We start from the raw sequence: 21,688 nt of genomic DNA, 5'->3' as shown, positions 1-21,688 counted from the left end.
CCTCATTTTTTGGCCAAAAGGACCACAGTGCCAGTCAAGACAAATAAATCACTGCATATTTCTAGTTAAACTTAACAAGAGCTGACAAGATCCATTCATTTGCACTTAACTATTTATATATGGATAGAAAGTTGGCTAGATTGTCGGGCTCAACAGGTAGTGATCAATGGCTCCATGTCTAGTTGGCAGCCGGTATCAAGTGGAGTGCCCCAAGGGTTGATCCTCGGGCCGGTTTTGTTCAATATCTTCATAAATGATCTGGAGGATGATGTGGATTGCACTCTCAGCAAGTTTGCAGATGACACTAAACTGGGAGGAGAGGTAGATACGCTAGAGGGTAAGGATAGGATACAGAGGGCCCTAGACAAATTAGAGGATTGGGCCAAAAGAAATCTGATGAGGTTCAACAAGGACAAGTGCAGAGTCCTGCACTTAGGACGGAAGAATCCCATGCACTGCTACAGACTAGGGACTGAATGGCTAGGCAGCAGTTCTGCAGAAAAGGATCTAGGGGTTACAGTGGAAGAGAAGCTGGATATGAGTCAACAGTGTGCCCTTGTTGCCAAGAAGACCAATGGCATTTTGGGATGTATACGTAGGGGCATTGCCAGCAGATCGAGGGACGTGATCGTTCCCCTCTATTCGACATTGGTGAGGCCTCATCTGGAGTACTGTGTCCAGTTTTGGGCCCCACACTACAAAAAGGATGTGGAAAAATTGGAAAACATCCAGCGGAGGGCAACAAAAATGATTAGGGGTCTGGAACACATGACTTATGAGGAGAGGCTGAGGGAACTGGGATTGTTTAGTCTGCGGAAGAGAAGAATGAGGGGGGATTTGATAGCTGCTTTCAACTACCTGAAAGGGGTGGATGAGGATGGATCTAGACTGTTCAAAGTCTACTCAGTGGTAGCAGATGACAGAACAAGGAGTAATGGTCTCAAGTTGCAGTGGGGGAGGTTTAGGTTGGATATTAGGAAAAACTTTTTCACTAGGAGGGTGGTGAAACACTGGAATGCGTTACCTAGGGAGGTGGTGAAATATCCTTCCTTAGATATTTTTAAGGTCAGGCTTGACAAAGCCCTGGCTGGGATGATTTAGTTGGGGATTGGTCCTGCTTTGAGCAGGGGGTTGGACTAGATGACCTCCTGAGGTACCTTCCAACCCTGATATTCTATGATTCTATGCTATTAAAATGCTGCAGATACTGATGATGTTTCTTTGCTCAGCATTACTACTGTCTTGAAACTCATGCTGAAAACACTGTGTTACATCAACTGAAAAGTTATCTAGTTTCACCTTTTTCTAAGTACCTCTGATCCTATTACTGAATTGCTAAGTGGCAATCGCTATGCTTCTTACAGCTCTGGTATACACGGCCTCTATCTATACTAAGGGCTTGTCTACACAATAAAGTTCCACTGATTTAACAGAGGGCTTGGCTACACTTGCGAGTTAGAGCGCATTAAAGCAGCCCCAGGTGCCCTAGCTCACTTCCAGTCCACACTGGCAAGGCACATAGAGTGCTCTGACTCTGGCTCTGGCTAGAGCGCTCCTGGTACTCCACCTCAACAAAAAGATTAACACTTGTTGCGTAGTGGCTGAAACGCCCGGGCATCAGTATGAACGACGTGTTGCATTACTGCGCTCTGATCAGCCTCCGGAAAAGTCCCATAATCCCCTTAACGTCAAGTGGCCACTCTTCTCATTGTTTTGAATTCGCCTAGGAATGTGGATATGCCCTTTGAAAGCTCCGTTTCTGACAGCCGTCTCTGAGACAAAGCAAGCCGTTACTGTGGAATGCTGTCTGTGTGAGAGAGAGAGAGGCGGGGAGAAGGGGGAGGTCTGCTGCTGGAGGTCTACAAGACAACACGCTGACATGCTTTCAGCCCCCCAAAAACCCACTCTCTCTCCCCTCACATACACACAACACACTCCCTGTCACACTCCACCCCACCCCCATTGGAAAAAAACGCTGCAGTCAATTGCATGCTGGGATAGCTGCCCATAATGCACCGCTCCCAATGCCGCTGCAAGTGCCGCAAATGTGGCCACGCCACTGTGCTTGAAGCTGTCAGTGTGGACAGATTGTAGCTCTTTCCCTACTGCGCTCTACAAAGGCTGGTTTAACTCAAAGCGCTCTACATCTGGAAGTGTAGCCATACCCTTAAATGGGTGTTTTTATGTGACTTAGTTAAGCTGGTCCAAACCCCTGTGTAGACACTTTTATTTCAGTTTAAGAGTGGCTTATTTCAGTTTAGCATAAGCTCTATCCTAACTGCTGTAAACTAGATGACAATAAATCTGGTTTCAACTAAAATAAGAGCATCCACAGAGGGATTTGCACCAGTTTAAAATCACTAATGCAATTTTCTTACACAGACAAGTCCTGAGGCAATTTGCACCAAGGGGACAACAATGATTTAGTCATTCTAGTGCAATCCCTAATGTGGAAGCCCTGCACCAGTGCCAAACAGGGCTTCACCCAGTACAGTTTTCTACCGGATTAAGCTGCACCAAGATAAATCCCACTTTGCATGCTTGCAAAACATCTACATTAGGGATCTAAATCAATGTAACTATCTCAGCATGGTTAGACTAGTGCAAAATGTCCTTAATATAGACAGGGCCTAAGCAGTAGCAGTAACCCTACCTAGCTCTGACATAGCTCTTCATCAGTAGACCTCAAGCAAACTTTGCAAAGGGGGCAGCAGTATAATTATCTCCATTTTACAGATGGAGAATTTAAGGTACAGATAGAAGAAGTGACTTGGCCAAGGTCACCCAGCAGGCCAATCGCAGAGATGGGAATAGGTCCCAGTTCAGTGCTCCAGCCACTAGTCCACCTGCCTGTTCTTCCTCTTTTCCCAGGAGCATAACAACACCATTGACATAAAGATGTGGTATTGTGAATGCCACCAATGCCAGCGAATGAACCAGGAACCTCCAGAGCTGAAAGCATGAGTTTCTACAGTGTGAGCTAAAAATCTCTGTAGCCAGAGGAGATTACACATTCACACCCTCTGTGGGTGAGGTACAGAGGGGGACACATAACACGCTGACCAGTGAGTTACACTATCTCAAGCACTAGCTCTTTCTTTGGTAACACCAATAAGCCCTGAGCTTAAAATGCTGGTTGAGAGAGAGGCCAAGAAGGAAGAGAGTTTTCAGTACTCGCTTGTCTTTTTTCAGCTTCATCATTAGGTTAAGTGATAAAGACTTTAATCATAAGCTGAGCTACATCTTGTCACAGTCTAATCTAATTTCAATTCAACTTTTAAAACTAAAAACTGGTACAGAAAGTGGTAACCTGCTTGGTAAGTGACCTATCTTGCCATAAGCACATTCAGCCAATGCTCCATAATCAGCCCTGGGTGCCTGAGATTTCGCAGTTGAAGTTTAAAACGTTTTTGACCTTTGAAGTCCTAAATGGCTTAGGACCTACCTACCCACCCAAGAGATCACCTCTTCCCCAGTGTTAAATCACAGTCGAGATCCATGGAAGAACTTGAGCTGAAGCTTCACTGATATAAACTAGTGAAGGTCCAGGAATGCTCTGTGAGGGGTCCCAAGGCTCTGGAATTTGCTCCCCTACTTTGACCAAAATAGCTCAGAGGAAAACTTTCAAAAACGCCTTAGTGACTTAAGACCTTACGTCCCATTTTCAAAAGTAACCTAGGCTTTTAGAACCATAAATCCCATTGACTTTCAATGAGGCTTAGGTACCTAAGAGTTTACATCACTTTTGAAAACAGGACTTAATGATCTTCAAGGCATGTTGCAACTTTCATCTTTTTTCCCCAGGCATTTGAAAATGTGAGGAAATATAATTTGTAGGGTGAGGCAGATTTGCAGTGTGTTAGCTTACATTGTTGCACTTAGGATATACTTTTAAGTTCCGTCAAGGACACCTATAGTATATGAATAGGCATCCTTTCTAGCACTTCAATATATTAAAATAAATAAAAATAAAATCACAGTATTTGCAAATCAGACTTAATATAAGAATCTCTTGCATGTTTGAGGTAAATCCTAAGAATTGAGCAGACAGCTGCCACTGTAAACGATAGCCTTATAGCCTTAATAGCATCTTATTTACACTTAGAGCACTCCCATTGACTTCATTCAGTGACAGCTGAGATAGGTTAATAAGAACTGATTTTCTAAATTTCACCGTGAATGTCATGACTGATTTTCAGTCTTCTAACTCTGCTAAAACAAAAGCAGTTCTCACTGAAACATTAAAAGGTGCTTCTCAGACTGGGATATTTCCCTGCAAATTTTTTGCTTTGTACCTCATTCTCTTTTTTTCCTATTTTTCTTAATAATGGGTAAAGCATTGGGGGGGATGGGGAGGGAAGGGTGTTTAACCTATTCTCTTCATACTAAAACAAGACTTAATCTCACGAGGCTGGGAAAATATCAGAACACAAAGTGAAACTACGAAGGAGCAACTCAAAACAGGGTACGGATTAAAACAATTAGGCAACATTAGCAATAACTGTCACTGGTACTCCAGTGGTAACCAGAGAGAAGAAGCAGACACAGTCACACATAGCACTGAATTCTTCCTCCTGAAAGGAAATTATATTTAGATTGATTTCACCACCTGTTACAGCTACTGAATGACAGGTGGTATGCTTTCTCATATGCAAGGGGGAACCATATACTTTCAGCTGCAGTGACTTAATTTACATTAAATGAAAAAAACAAACATGGAAGAACAAAAGCAAAGCCTTCAGGTGAGAGCACAGGGTGTCTCCCATGTAGCACACTGCATCCTTCTGTCTCACAAAATGTCAGCTGCCTCTGCAAACAGGCAGACTGCTCAGAAATGGACATGCATAATATATTGAAAATATTGTTATAACAAATACAAATATCACCACAGGTACCCTCTTAATACCCTCCTTTCCCACAGGCAGAGTGCACTGTACCCTCTGCTATGTACAGACACTTTCCAAACTGTCACATCCAAAGGTGAGTGGAAAAGAACTGCAAAATTCAGCATGGTTATTTTTTCCATTTTAAACTCCTTGACAAAAGGCTCTCAGCATCCAGCATGATCTAAATTTAACTGAGACCCATTTAAATCCTATTTTCCAAAGGGCATCCAAATCTCAGCTTGCCAATCCTCTCATAATACATTTTGTTTGGGAAAGTCTATTCAAGTTCAAATAAATGTATTAAGTCCCATCTTGCTTCCTGCCAGTCACTTACATCTCTATTTTAGGGAAAACATTTAAAACAAAATTATTTTGGCTTTAGCACCTTCCTGGCCTCCTCTTTTTATGCAAGCAAAATATGGCATGACACGCTTATTAAAAATCATTCAGTTTGGTTCACTGACTCACATCCAACAAAAAAGGAAGGGGAAAAAAAACACAGCTGCTCCATAAACTAGACTTGAATTACTCTATAACTATTGTTAACAAACTATTGTTGAGAAACAGTACACATGAACAACTATGAAACACGGAATGGAAAACTTTTAGGGTAAACCTCAAACCTAATCTGTCCATTGTGATATAATCAGTGGAAACATTTTCTTCAAGATTGCGACCATGTAGAGGCAACTCCCTGTAGGGAGCAAAAAGATTACCAGGAGTATAGAATTACAAAATAGTAAAAGAAAAGAATTAACTACAGCTGTAGCACAATTATATTCAGAAAACCAGAAGCAATAGGAATGCTGATTTTCCAAGGATTCTGGGCACAGTCAGGGAGATGGGGCAGTTACCAGTGTTCTTCCTGATGTGTAACCGTCCCAAGCATGTAAAATTAAAAATAACATCAACGAGGCTGCTGACCCCTGAACTTCAAGGAAGAAAGTGCTGTAACAATCCTTGGCCACATATTTACAGACATTATGGTAACCTGCAAACCACATATATTTTTGTATGTAACTCAAGACTTGCAGTGAGCCAACAACCAGCTCTGCTAGTCAGTTGAGAGAAATGAGATACAAATGTATATACAAGGGAGGGCAGTTGCCAAGAGGGATTCACCCACACAAAGTCAGAGTCTACCCCAACAGCTTTTGTTTGTAGCTCTTGTAAAAAGGAAGCACAAGCAGCTTGTCCATACTGTAGGGCTGAAAGTGAGGAAGAAGGATGGGAGCTCAAAAAGATGAAGCAAGACATCATGGGAGGTTACCATTGTGCTGAGTAGAAACCACTGCAGCGATTAAACCTGGCAAGACCTGGAGAGTGAGCTCAGCAGATCCCAGATTTTCTGAAATGCTCTAATAGCATGATTACTCCTGGATTCACTGGGAAGTGAGCCCCCAGAGGCAGGCTCTTCTGCAGTGGCACTGGCAAAATCGTTTTCTGTATTAATAATAAAGCCAAGTTCTTGCAGGATTTGAGTGCTGTGTCAGGCAGTCTACTTTGCAGATGGGCTTTTATTAATAGGTTGTCTATGCTGTGATAAATTTGAAATCCTTGCTGTCCGAGATCAGAAAAGAGACTCACCATCAAAGCTCTGGCAGCAGACAACAACCTGAAAGGCACTGCTATGAACTGACCATGTTGACTGGCTGCTGTGAATCACAGGGTATTTTGGGGTCAGAGAAGTACAGATAGGCTTTTTTCAGGTCTAAGCACATTTCTTTGCCTACTGCTTGAATCAGTGCAGTATCTCTTTTTTTCTGATAGGTCAAAAATGGATAGGTCCAGAACGAGATGGAAGCCACCCACAGATTATTAAAAAAAAAAAAAAAAAAAAATACTGAATAAAAACTGCATCCTCCTTGGTCCAGAGAAAACTTTGACACTTTTCTTGGAGTCTAATAAATTAGTAAGGTAAAGCACCACCCTTAGGCTTCAGGCTTATACTCTGAGGTGGGGAGTGAGGCATCAGTTTGTGGAAGACTGTGGAAGGCTCTGTGGTTAAGAGAGCTTTTGGAGTGAGCCAGCTTACAGAGGGGGACCATGGACAGCCGTCTAGTTCTCTCACTGAAGGGAAGGAGCTGGCAAATGAGCAAAAAATAACTCACTATGTGTGTTGATTGTGACCTAACTGCAGCACCACGCACTCCCCTGGAGCTACTTTCTACTGGTCTTCTGTTCCATCCCAGGTACTTAGCAGGGCCTGCTGGACTGGCCACCCTGCAGCCCTTAGAAAAACTGGCTGAGCTGGTGATGAGGAGATGCAGGCTGGGTCAGCCAAAAGCAGCGGGTCAGCAACGGGCGAGCCATGGGTTTTTCTCTGCTCTGTAGACATATCCTTAATCTCTATGCTTCACATAATCACAGCTCTGCATAATGACTGTAATGGAACAGCTTTCTTCATGAAGCATTTTGTTAGCTACAGATGAAAAGTATTATAAAACAATTATAGTCATCCCTCAAGATGGCATTTTGACATCCCCTACACACTCACTTGCCTCTGATTTGGCTCCTGTTCCCAGGAGAGTAAGTCCAGCATTCCACGTCAGCTTTCAGCCAGCTGTCTGCCAGGAATCAAATTGCCAAGAACTCTGCCACACAGTTCCATCAGCCCCTATAGCTGCAGCTTCCATAAACTTTGTAAGTTAAAAGGACAGTGAAAGATCAATGTGCGATGAAACTGGGAACCCAGTTTAGAGATTTAACTAAGGAAAAAATGAGCCAAAGATCTTTGCACCAAAAGATGTGCACCAAAGATCTTTATTACTGCTCCTGTGTATTCCAAATGATCTGTAGATTCCTTAAAATGGATTTCTGCAAAGCTTTAATTCCATACATTTTAGAAATATTAACAATGCTAAAGTTCCCAGAATTAAAAAGCAACTTGAATCACAAAATGACTGACCAAGGAGACTACAGTTTTGACAAAGCAAAACAACTATAAGCAGTCAATAAAGTCTAAATGAATGAAAGTCAGCTAGTTCATAAGCAACACATTTTCACCCATCAGAACAAATAAACTAATGTACAAATGGTGCCCACAAACAAACTTCATTAGGTAACCACATAGTCCAACCGGCACCCATACAAACATTGATTTAGCAAGGAAGTACTGTGTGTCCAGGACTGACCCCACCAAGGCAATATAAAAACCATTTAATCAAATAAAAATAAGTGATATTATGCTATTTTATGGAAGAACAGTCTTCAAGCTAAGGCACTGGACTGGGACTCATGAGATCTGGGTCCCACAGACTTGCTGTGTGCCCTTGGATGAATCATTTAATTCTCTAAGTTCCCAATCTGCTTTCATGTTGTATACCTTTTCTCCCTCCCTTTGTCCGTCCTGTCCAGTTCGAATGCAAACCATCAAGGTGGGCCACCTTAATGTGTCTCAAATTGGTCACCCAAAAACTGAGACCCCCAAAAATCACTAGTCACTTCAGAAAATTAGGCCATATCAGTCATAGTACTATGACATACTAAGCCAAACACCTCACCAGGAAAAATATTGTAAGAGGATGATTTAGTTGAAAATACAGCTCATGCCAATGCTGAATGTATATTCCATGATCTGGCAATTCTCTGTCAAGCTTCACTGTTTTAACTAGCACTTTCACTTCCAAAATATTGCATAGCTATATTGTTCACTTGTCACAGAGATTCAATAACATCAAAAGGTATTTTATGGAACCCAGCAGCAGATAAGAACCGGCATTAGCTGCAGTCATAACTCTCTAGGATATGACAGACCTTATCAAGCAGATCAATGCAAAGTAATCTGCAATTGTTTTTTATTTTTATTACAAATCACTTTACACTTGTCAACAGACCAATCTCATTATATCTCAATGAGTTATAGACAATGACATCGTGCACAGAGATGTCTGCCCATGATTAACGTTATCATGTAGTGTTCAATATCACCTGAAGCCTGCCATCTTTTCTAGAATGTGTGAATTGGGAGTGTATAATATTGCCAAAAATAATTTTTAACTTAAGCAAAAGCTGTTCCACAATTGCCAGAGTTCTCTTTGCTGTATTAATACTCCTCCAAACCCCACTTTATATTGGTCCGCATTTCACTCTACTCATTTTTACTTAGGCATTATTTAGTGTTTAGGCTAGAATTTCTTCTTTTCCCACCCCGGTAAGTTAGGTCCTACAAGGGCTTATTAAACATATATATAACAAACTCAAAGTACCACAAGAGGTTATTACTGGCCACATATTTCTGCTCAACTCTTCATTTTGTCACCTCATCCTCCCACTTTCCCCCATCCCATTTGTCTCTTTTGTTCACTTGTTGTCTCCTCTCTCACACTCCTAGACAGAAAGCTCACTGGGGATGGATTATCTTCTTTGTTATTTGTCTGTACAGTTCCTAGTAACAACAGGGCCCTGATGACTGAAAAAACTACCAAAGGAAATGGTGGCTTCTCCATCTCTTGGTATGGGGGGGAGGGATAGCTCAGTGGTTTGAGCATTGGCCTGCTAAACCCAGGCTTGTGAGTTCAATCCTTAAGGGGGCCATTTGGGATCTGGGGCAAAAATTGGGATTGGTCCTGCTTTGAGCAGGGGGTTGGACTAGATGACTTCCTCAGGTCCCTTCCAACCCTATGATCCTATGATATCTTTTAATCAAGACTGGATGCCTTTCTGGAGGAAAAGCATTAGCCAAACACAAATTATTGAGCTCAGTACAGGGGTGACGGGTTGAAATTCCATGGCCTGTGTTACATAAGAGGACAGACTAGATGATGTAATGGCCCCTTCCAACATTCAAATCTATGAATCCTTTATTAAGGAGGCTACTGTATTACAAACAACAAATAACAATCATGACAGCAAGCAACATGCATAAGCACAAAGACTGTTATAGTGTAACTTTTCATTGCATGGACAGGCAGTGCAGACTAGACAAATGGCATGGGAGTGGAAACCTGGAAGTTCTGTGTTGCAATCCCATCTGTGCAAGTGACTAGCTGAGTGGCACACAGTAAAGCATTTAGCCTCTGCCTCAGTCTCCCCATCTATAACATGGAGATAATAATAGCTGTCTACCTATCTCACAGAGTGTTTGTGAGGATAAATATCATGTTACAGAGATCCCCTTTCCTATGCACAAACCCATTATAACAAACCCTTCCCATTGTTACTGAAAAGCAGCATCGCTGATGTTATTACATTAATAGCCAGACCCTGCTCCCTTTAACCTGAAGACATCATGGAGAGCGAGATCAGCTCATAAGCTGAATTTCAGTTTCTTTTTTAAAAAACACTGGGTTATGTAATAATCACATAAGAAAAGAACATTTGAATATGATGACTAGACTGGTTGAAAATATAAGAAATTCAGAAATGACAACGCACCTTCTTCATTACACCCAACCATTGCATCACATATGGGAGGTAAGAACATAGTTTTCCACCAGATGACTTTAGAACAGCAAATGACCTTACCAGATAAGATGCTTAATGCAAAAGGGCAGCCATACAAGTAGTTTTCAGCCTTAAAACCACCTAATTTTCCACTGTTTTTTTTAGTTTAAGACCTGCCAATGGTTTTGTTACTTTGATTTGACCGATCTCTAATATTTTATATATTCTTCCAAATCTCAAAATCACACTCCCTCCGCCCCTGAAAGCTTAACTATTGTGCATTAGAAAGAATGTCAGAGACTTCATTCAAAGTGTTTGATTGTCACCAACTGGCATTGAGCGTTTGTCACATTCATTCAATTAACTGCAATTTATAGTCTGCCTACTTCATATCTGAAAAAGTGTCTTGTTGAAACTTTGTTCTATAATGTAGTAAAGTCATTTCACTTGTACTGCATCTAATCCTTTTCAATCATACTATAGGTAGAAGAGTTCAAAACGGATGTTACAACCAAAGAGGGTAGCATTTCACAACACGCCCCACCACCAACAGGGCCAGGATAGCAGGCACAAGATTCTTGGGTGATATCTTTTATCAACCCACAACATGTCACATGCATGTGTGTCTGACGGGAGAGGGATGAGTAAATATTTCTTATGGAAGTATCCTCCTTCTGGAAAACTCTGTCATTTGAGAAAGGAGCGTGAAAGGATGGTGTAAGGCACTGGGCAGAACCACTAGCTCTGGAAGATGAATAACGAACCCTTTCACCAGCAGAGGAATTTCAATCCCTTTCCTCAAAGCTTTATTTTATTGATTCAAATTAAGGATCCTAAACAAACCCAAGCCACTCAGAACAGCAGGTCCCAATTGCCAGAAAAATATTGTCATTAAAAACAAAAGCATATAACTCCCTATCAAAACAAAATACCCCACTGAACACACAATTCTCCCCTTGGGGAGAGAGAACAAACCGCATGTGGCAGGTGTTAGTCACATCACTTAATGCACTACTGGAAGACGCTCAGATACTACAGTGATGAGGGCAGTATAAGAACCTATACAGAACAGCTTTCCAACTTCTTAGCCAGCTGGGAGGAAAAAGGAAGTACCCTTACCCACAGGCAGCCCCAGCCACTTTTCCTCTACCTTTATAGCCCCACACTCAATCTCACATGTGACTGCCAGTTAACCCCCTCCAGCAGTGGGGCTTGTGACGTACACTTTGACATTATCATAGATGGTTTTGTGACTACAGCACAAGACTTAGAGTCAGGAGACCTGGGTTTTACTCCTGATAAGACCTTTGAAAAGTCACCCAACCTTTCAAAGACTTGGTTATTTCCCTATCTGCAAAACAGACAGGAAATTAACCACCCTCATGGGGAAGTTGTAAAGTTTGGATTTATTCATATAAAGCACTTTGAGGTCTTCAGCTGAGAGGCAATACGTCAGAGCAAACTACTGCTCAGTAACACAGTAGTAATTATCTTGTACACTCCACGGACAACGGTTTACTTTTCAGAAGTATCTTTAGGACGCAGGGACAGAAGTCCAGCCTAGAAAGCATGTGTCAGCTGAAAAACGGCTCAACAGAAAAAAGAGAGCTGTGGTCAGCAAGGTCTTGGCCAGAATGAATGAGGTTTATCATAAGAAGGCAAAATAAGTTCACGTAAGCAGAAAAGGAAACAAAAACTCCCCAGCTTGACATTCAGCCCACTGCTATAATCCTTTCCCAAGATATTCTCCCTACACCCCCTCCCAAGCAGCCAGTTACCATTGGGGGCAAAGGGAGGAGCTGAGACCAGGGTAACTCTTTGTTTCCAAGAACCAGAGAGTGCTCCTGTGCCCTGTCATAGCACTATTTAGTAATATAAAGTGAGGGGTGTTAATTAGTATACAAGAGTTTAGAGCTTGGGAAAGACTCCTTGCATCTTTCCCTCCTTCCCCACAAAAAAAAAAAAGAAAATAAACCATGCACCCATTTTTTCCATAACTCCAAGAGAGACATGTGGCAAACATGCTGGCCCACACAGACATCCCCCAGGGTATTGGTCTGTGGTTTGTGTGTAAGGGGGAGGCACTAACTGAGCATCTGTGTGCATACACTGCTCCTGCTCAGAGGAACGGTACAGGTTGCCTCACCAGACTGTGCCCTATGGAGGCAGCTGGATTGCTGAAGCAGAGAACACACCCGCCTGTCTACTCTGCTCTCACCTATACAGGGCAGGATTTAGCCCATATTTGCATGCAACATATGAAATATAACATTTTGGCAATCAAATTCATCAAGCCAATGGTGTGCTCAGTACTGTAGGAAGAGTACATCTGAGCCACCCACAGAGGAACAAATCTGCAACGAAAGCTCTGTTAGAAAGAGATGCCCCTAAAGGCAGATGCTGCCACATCAATATTGGCTACTAGGTCTGGAATAATATAAATTGCACTTTGCCTCTTGGCAAGCTAATTTTTCTAAAGGTCTTCTTAAGAAGGGAAAGGGAAAACAAGACTGTGAATCTCCCCTTAACGGCAGTTAATGAAAATTCTAGTATTTATGTAAATCTAGGCTCTAGTAGGTCAAAGCTATATGCCCAACATACAGTTAACCTCCATTAAATGTGAGCTCCTTAAATGACTGCACCTTATTTAAGGTAGCCCTTACCCAAAAGCAGTCCCTTCTGCAAAGGATTCCCTTCGGCTAAAATAGGGCAGCTGAAGAGCTAAAGATAGGTTCCCCTTAACAACGGAGGCTTTACTGGCACTAAGTAAGAGCCACAAAGCAGTGCTTAGACTCCAATGGAGCTTCTCAGTATTCCAAGGCTGGCAAGGCATCCCTTAAGGGCTGCTTCTGAGACTTAATTCAAAGCAATACCGAAAAGGACCTCTAGTGGACTGAAAATGTACTGCTTAGACTTCAGAGGCCAGTTTCATCAGTAGCATAACTCCACTTAGGGCTTGTCTACACTTAAAACACTGCAGTTGCACTACTGCAGCCACACAGCTGTAGCACTTCAGTGAAGACTCTACCTACGCTGGTTCTCCCATCAGCATAGGTATTTCACCTCCCTGGGAGGTGGTAGCTAGGTCGACGGGAGAATTCTCCCATTCACCCAGCACTGCGTATGCCGGAGGAAAGGTTGGTTTAGCTGCGTTGCTCAGGGGTGTGGATTTTTTAGGTCGACGTAAAGCAGCTTACATCGACCTAATTACGTCAGTGTACACACTACAGCCTAGTCCTGCTGATGTACGTACCCTACAACACAAACATAATAACTCCACCTCCATAAGAGAAGTAGGGCTTATGTCAGTGCAGTTAGGGTGATGCCGTGTCTATGCAAACATTGCATTACTAATATCAGCTCTTGGCTGTCTTGTCAAGAAAGCTGGGCAGCTAGAGCCTGGCTGCCCCTGGCTTCTGCTCCCAGCCGCCTGGCTCCGCACTTCCGGAACCGAGAAACTCAGGCAGCCACCCACCACTCCCAGCAGGGAGCTGCATGGAGCTGACAGCCCTGGCTCTCAGCCCCCCACACTGCTCCTCTTCAGTCAGTGGAAGCGCTCCTGGTGAGGATGCAGATCACTGACAGAAGGAGGGTAGTGTGGACATGAGCCACTGCAGTGGTGGCTGTAAGTCAACCTAACATGGTTGACTTAAGTAGGTAGTGTAGACATGTCCCGTACAATGTAGTTATACCGAATTAATTTCCTAGCGTAGGTTAGGCCTTACTTAGCTGCATTTGCACTAGACCTATTACATTACTTAGCAGCAAATGTGATGGCCTTACCCAGTGGTGATAGAGAAAGAAGATACCTGTGCAAGTACTGCAGACAATGACTGGAGATTTCCATTTGCTTCCAGTGACACGAGTTATTGCCTTCATCCAAATCCTAGCAGGGATGGATCCCCACTTGCTTTAAAGGCATTTATTGGAGAGTATGATTCAGTTTTGCTATGTGGATGACTAACGTGCCAGAAAAGACCTCACAAAAATAATTTTATTTGTGCTAATTGGTTTGATGCTAAGGGACATCCAAGGAAGTTCAGATTCAGTAATTGCGTTTGGCTTCAGGATTTAATGCTACTGAAGCTGTTTTCATAGGGGTTGATTGTGTATTGTTCCTCTGAGACTTCTTAGAGCTGCAGTGAGATTTGCAGAGGAGGCAGAAATAGCATTGTAACTGCACTACTGAGATACTCCCTCTAGGTGAAGGAGCTGGGAATTCTTTAGTTGTATCAAGAATTTCTTCATCCAAACTCAACTGACGTGTAATTTCATTTGACGGTACATGAAAAATAGATTAGTGAATTTATTCAGGAGAATACTTAGATAATAAAACAGCCCAGATTAAAGAAGCTTATTTATCTGCCATCCCAGTTAATCAGGAAATCACTTGTTTTGAACTGAAGATGATGATACACCTTCTGTAAGTCTAATAAAGGCTTTTCTCTCACACTTTTGCTATATTTAGGATTGCCTTCAAGTCAGGTGAGTTCTACTCTTTCAGAGAGTAGCCTAATTTACAGCCTCTTTAGCTTTCCAGGAGAGGGCTCAGTTCTCTTTTGAAACAGATGAGCAGTAACTTCTAAATTCACATTGATCGATGTGCAATTCCACTCTGACTGATGTAAACATGTTGAGGGAGACCACAAATGACAGCTAACGCTGTTATGCAAGGTGAGAGGGTGCACTTGCTTGTGTTTATAAGGCATTGTCTATTTTGAAGATGCCTGTTGTAGCAATGACTGTTGCGGCATTGAGCATTTTGCTGGCACGAAGGCTGTGGTGACAAAAATCATTGTCTAGAGCGGTGCTGTGCTCATTAGCTGCAGAGAGCACAGCTGGAACTGGGAACTGAGGCATGAGATTTGGATCAGATGCGTACTTGATGTGGAGAGCAATACTGATGTTGCGGTCAGTAACAGAGGTATTGTTACAATTGAAATTTGTGCCTGAAAAGTCACTCAGCATAAGAATCAATACAGGAAGCAAAGTAGAGACTAATACAGGTGTTTAATTGATCACTAGGGATCTAATACAAAGCTGACTGGATGCAATGGGAGACTTTCTATTGACTTTAATGTGCTTTGGACCTGACCTTACTGTACAAGGTAATTCTTCTTGAAAGAGCACAAGGAGGGCTGTACAAGCTTAACTACGTGTCTCCTTTTGTGGGGAACCCGGGAACCAAAGCAGAAGCAGAGGGCCTGCATTGAAGACCTTCACCTGCTACTGAAAATAAGATAGCACAAGGGGAATGAGAGACCCAAAATTACAGAGACTGGAATACTCTGACAGAAACAACCCAATTTTAGAAGGATAAAAAATGAGACTTAAAGGAGATCAGTTAAGGCAAATGTGAATATAGAATATAGAACATTCCGTGAACGACAGCAACAGCCCTAGTCAGACAAGCAATTCATGTTCCTCAGAAAAAGGTATCTTAGTCCTGAACCAATGAATTTTGTGACAGAACAAACAGCAAAAAAACAACAATAGAATGACAGAGAGGAGAACTTTCATCATCACTGGATGCGATGGCATATCTTGCATGGAAAAAAAAGTCAGGCATCTCACTACCCTCAGAAGTGAGTTCCCAGCTATGATGAAGGAGAAAGTAGGAAGAAATGAAAAGCACAAATATTGCTGAACATTGCCCTGCAAAACCCTACCAACAGCATACAAGAAACACAGTTTTTAAAAATAAGATCAGTGTAAGTATGAGAGGCAAAACTTAATGTAACTGAGGGAAAAAATAGGCCATGTTGCTTCCTTACATCTAATAATGAAGAAATAACTTCCTGAGACATGTTTACACAGTGTCAAATCAGGGCAACCAAAAAAACAGCCAACTCTTCCTCCAGATGGTTGCTTTTAGCAACATCGCTGTCCCATTTACTTCTTTAATGTTCTGTTTTCTCTGCAGTCAACTGCTGCTTGTCTGAGCAGATAAAAATCAAAATGTTTTGAAAGAGAACACGTTGGAATAGCAGCATTTATAATTTTATGTATGAGCAAAATGTTCAAGTTTTACCCAACCCTTTTCATTATATGTCTTCTCTGATAGATAGTATTTTACAGCCATGTTGGCAGGAATTTAAACTTTTGATCTGGATGATGCTTCAAAACATTTATTGGGCCCGAATTTGTACCGCTCTCCCAAATTTTTTCTCATCCTGGTGGGTCCTGAAACAGAGAAGCTTAAAGTAACTTCTATTTCAACTATTATATTTTGTTGTGTTATAGACTGTTAACTAAGTAAAACTCTCACACAACAAAGTTCCTTCATTGTGATTCTGTTTGCTGAAGCCAATTTGAGTCTGATGTTTCTGGTGATAAACATAGATCCCGTTTCCACCTTCCATAGTAGCCAAAGTGGAGAAAATATCAGACTTCATCCTTTTTTTCCCCCTAAATCCTTTATTTCCTCAATCCATTCATGTACCTCAATCTGGTGATTTTAGGTCCCTCTTTTACAGGGGAATCTGGAACTGCTCATGAACTCAGCAGCAGGAGACTCAAGCAGTCTCTCATTCATTGCAGGGAGAAGGTCACATAATGGAGGAACACGTATTAGAGAAGGAGTAAAATTTTCAAAAGTGTCTAAAGGTCTAAGATTTTAAAGGTATTTAGGTGCCTAAGATGTAGATAGATGCCTAATGGGATTTTCAGAAGTGCTTAGGTGCTTGAAATCAATGAGAGTTAGGTGCCTAGGTACTTTTGAAAAGGTCACTAGGCACCTATCTGCATCTTCAGGTGCCTAAATACCTTTGAAAATTTGGCCTTATGGGATTGAGAATCTTAAATCCCATTGATTTTAAATAAGACTTAGGTTCCTATGTGCCTAAAAGTCACTTTTAAAAATGGAAGTAAGTTCCTAAGTCACTTAGTCTCTTTTGAAAATTTTGCCCCAGATCCTTAGAGGATAGAAGTCAGCGTAGCTCCATTTAAATTATTTTCAAAAGTGTTTTCTCTATTAGTCAAAATAACCCGATGTTAAAGAGTGTGGTTGTCAAAGCTATTTATTTGTTTCAGTGTTTGCTGGTGATAAATATCTGCTACATGAAGTTTCACATAGCTGATATTCATTGCGAACAAATACTGAAACAAACTGATCGCTTTGACAATCGCCGCTCTTTAAAATCAGGTTATGCTGACTAACGTCTTGCTTCCCCCACTTCAGTGTCAGCATTAATGGTGGAACCACTTTTCTCATGAACCCTACAGTTAGAGATGAGTGCTTTTATTCCAACTGAAAACAAAGATAATACGCTTTCAAATAGTGCATTGCCTTGGTTATAGCTCTAAGAATTCTCAAGACAGAAGCCTCCAAAAACAGGTTAGAGTTTAAGTAGGGTTAAAAAAGTTAAGGTAGTTGTCAGATTTGTGCAACTTTCATGTGATGCATACCTCATGAATCATGAGCGCTAGTGATAAATGCTATCTGCCACTAGAATGCAAAAATGCTTTGGTATCCAGTGATCCATTGCATTCCACTCGTTTCTAGCACAACAGTTTGCAATATATCAAACATTATCATAGACATTCTTCTCTCACACCAATAGTATTATTTGGTACCATGCTTTATGGCACCAATCCAGCAAAGCACTTAAGCATGTGCTGAATTTTAATCAATGAGACTATAGTACTCATATGCTTAAAGTTAACCACCTACTTAAGTGCTTTGCTGGATCAAGGCCTAGCACAGCAAGTCCTGAACCTTGGACCAGTGCAATAATTTTAACTCTCCAAGAAGGGAGCAGAAGTGACTGAGACTGGGAAGCTGCCAGGAGCTGGACTGCCAGAGGCCCCTGGGAAAGGTGGCCCTGAAGCCTGGGGCCAAGGATAGAGTTAAAAGGCTGTTTTTTGTTTGTTTGCTAACCTCTGTTAAGGAAATAAACCTCCGTGCAAAAGATTGGGCATGGCAGCGCATGCTTTGGAGCCAGGGAGAAGCTCAGCCCGGTGACATATGCTGCAGCAGCAAATTCCACAGGCTGCTTACATGTTACTAAAAATAATATTTCCTGTTATCCATTTTTAATGGGTTGCTTTTTAATTTATCCAGTTTCCTCCTGTCCTTGCATTATTGGACAGAGCAACAATGAAAGTGCCCCCAGCTGGCCATCATCAGATCACCAGTTATTGTACATACAAGTATCCCTATCACATTGCCTGACTCTTATATTTTCCAAGCCAAGGGCCCAATCCAGCATACGCTGCACACTTGAATAGTCCCATTTTCTTTAATTTCACATGATGACATAGGGTCTGCAGGATCAGATCAAAATCATACTCATTTTCTTTCATCTTGTCTCATAGGGACAGTCCCCCTCATTGTAATAATTTTTCCCAGTCTTGTGTGGATATTTTCTATTTTGCTGTCTGTGAGATGGCTCACCAAAACTGAACAATACAGCCTAGCATCTTATTTTCTGGGATATTTTTAAATACAACTTTTTATTAGTTTTTAAAAAGTGTAATAAAGGAAATCAAGAAAACTCAAGTACATGCAGAGCTAGTATTAAGAGAAAATGCAAAAAACAGTCTATTTGAAGACATGAGTACAGTGCTATATTATTTGTTATTTCCTCTACCACATCTCATTGCATAGATGTCTTCGATAAAGCACAAAATGGGGATAATACTTCCCCCTAACTCCTCCTGGAGTGTTGTGAAAACAAATGGATACACTCAAGAGGCACTCAGAAGTTATAGTAATGAGGGATGACATAAATACCAAGATTTACAGAGGGATACATTTCAAAATCCATTACTATTTAGAAGTAGATTAAAGAGGAAATATTGGACCTTTTTAGGCTCCCAACCTTAAAAACAACTAAATCCCATTCCACCAGGTTTTCCTGATGCCTGCCATATAATTTTTAACTGTCCTTTTTATAATAGTTTAAGAAAAATCCTTTTGGAGTTCACAAGTGACCACAAAATAGTATAGACAGGGAGGTCCTGCTAGCATGCACTTGTATAACTGCAAAGATGACTCACAGTACCATCCAGAATCTCTGTCTAGGTTGAGTTCAATCTTAAGTACTTATATGGCCTCTATTACCACAGTATCTGAACACCTTCCCAGTCTTTAATGTATTTTTCCTCACATTGCCCTCATGAGGTAAATAAATACTATAATTGTATAGTACATTTAATATTTGATATAAGAATTTTCTACATTTTACAGATGGGGAACCAAGGCACAGAGTCTTGCCCACGATCACACTGGAAGTATGTGCAGGACCAGATTTACAGGCAGGCAATCCAGGCGACCGCCTGGGATGCCGGGCTTGGGGGGCACCAGGCTCAAGGTGCTGTTTTTGTTGTTAGTGACAAAAGGGAAAATAGAATGCTTGAAGTAATATGTTTCAGGTATCTGTATGTGGATTCATTTTTCACTAACTTCCTAGAATGTTCTGGACCTTTGTAGAATCTCGTGGAATGTTCCAGGCTTTCTGAGAACTACATTTTCCTCAAATCTTCTAGAATGTTGTGAGCCATGCCCTCGTGGACACATAAGCGGCGGGGCATCGCCAGTCAGTCAGTGAGATGACAGAATAAAGTGAAGTGAAAGCCCAGCTACGGTATTATTAACCCTGCTTTACTGTGTAATTATGAAGGTGTACTTGTGTTTTAAAACTTGAAGTCTGTAAGTAGCAACTAATAAAAGACATATTTAAAGAGACACCGGTGATATAAGAACATAAGAATGGCCATACTGGGTCAGACCAAAGGTCCATCCAGTCCAGTATCCTGTCTACCAACAGTGGCCACTACCAGGTGCCCCAGAGGGAGTGAACCTAACAGGTAATGATCAAGTGATCTCTTTCCTGCCATCCATCTCCACCCTCTGACAAACAGAGGCTAGGGACACCATTCCTTACCCATCCTGGCTAATAGCCATTAATGGACTTAACCTCCATGAATTTCTCTAGTTCTCTTTTAAACCCTGTTATAGTCCTAGCCTTCACAACCTCCTCAGGCAAGGAGTTCCACAGGCTGACTGTGCGCTGTGTGAAGAAGAACTTCCTTTTATTTGTTTTAAACCTGCTGCCCATTAATTTCATTTGGTGGCCCCTAGTTCTTATATTATGGGAACAAGTAAATAACTTATCTAGCAAACCCCTATCTACATAACAATATAAAAAAACTACTGTTACATGTTAAGCATGGTAAAAGAAGTAACGTTTGATGACTTTCTAAGTCTGCGGAACATAGACTTTTGCTCTCCCTAATACTGTCTGTTTTTCCCCATAGAAAATAAAAGATGTCCCCAAAGAAGCCTTCAGGAGCTCAGTATAGGAAGCAAAAAGCTCAGTTGCAATCTAGTTTGCAGAAAGGGGCAAATTTGATGGGAAAATATCTAAAACAGGACTAGGGTTAATATTCCAATGATGTCACCTTCTGTAACACTATTTAACACTGGTCCACCCAATGTCGGTACACAATTCAATTTCTTGATGTTAGTACATTTCAGTTATTCTTAAAATTAAAAAGTTGTTATAAGCGTAGAGGAAATTAATTTTTTTTATTTGCTTACATATGGCATGAGTAAGTACAGATTTACAGATCCTAGCATGCAAATGTATTGTCTTATACGACAGGGATGAATCATGCATGCAAATCATACATCAAAGTTGCAAAATGGGCTAAAAATGCAATAAAAAATAAGGTATTCAAAAGTTTAGCAAATGGAGGAGGGGCAACCATAGACACTCCTCGCCTGGGGTGCCATTTGGTTTAAGGCCAGCCCTGAGAATGTGGCCAAGCAATTAACTGAAGCAAAGTCTCCTAATTCCCAGGCTCATGCCCTAACCACCAGACTATCCTTCCTCACTAACTAATGATGATCCCACTGCCCGGAAAAACTCCTTGCCTAGAGGAACCACAAGGAGCCTCATCAGTAGGTTTTCCTCAAAGTATAATTTCTATGGCCTTGATAGAAATCTGCCAGAGGCCTCTCACCAATGATGACCCTACAACCTGGAAACCAAAGCCAAAATCTTCTACCACTGCATGGAACACCACCAGACTCCCTTTTCTCCAAGGACGAGGCTACACCTCGCCCAGAGGGCTGGTCCCTGGAACTTCTCACTTACTGGAGAGTTACCCCCTTTCTATCATCTGGTGATCTGAGCTGTTTGTGTATATTGGTGCTTTTGCAGCAGCAAGCATCTAAAATAAGCCAGACGCTCTTATTGTATACGAAGTTCTCAGAGAAGCAGGAGTACTCTTGATGGAAAGAAGTCCATTCCCCTACTTTTTGAAGACTATCACTGTACAGCTTGATCTGAAAACACCTCTGTGCATCACTATTAACAGTGAGGAAGATCGAATTAAAATAATGTTTTGCCTAGAATAATGTGGCTATTTAAGTATTTGCTTGTAACTTCTGGCTGCTTTTCGGATCTCCT

The 21,688-nt window shown here is 41.6% G+C and overlaps 1 protein-coding gene across 9 annotated transcripts in view; it reads right to left on the bottom strand.

The window, feature by feature from the left end:
- Positions 1-21,688, bottom strand: part of SERGEF (secretion regulating guanine nucleotide exchange factor) — a 236,922-nt gene that overhangs the window by 198,875 nt on the left and 16,359 nt on the right. The window lies entirely within an intron of this gene.

This window comes from Chelonia mydas, chromosome 6 (genome assembly GCF_015237465.2).
Source record: "Chelonia mydas isolate rCheMyd1 chromosome 6, rCheMyd1.pri.v2, whole genome shotgun sequence".
NCBI lineage: Eukaryota > Metazoa > Chordata > Testudines > Cheloniidae > Chelonia > Chelonia mydas.
Note: the sequence above shows the minus strand (reverse complement) of the source record. Positions and strands in the feature narration are given on the sequence as shown.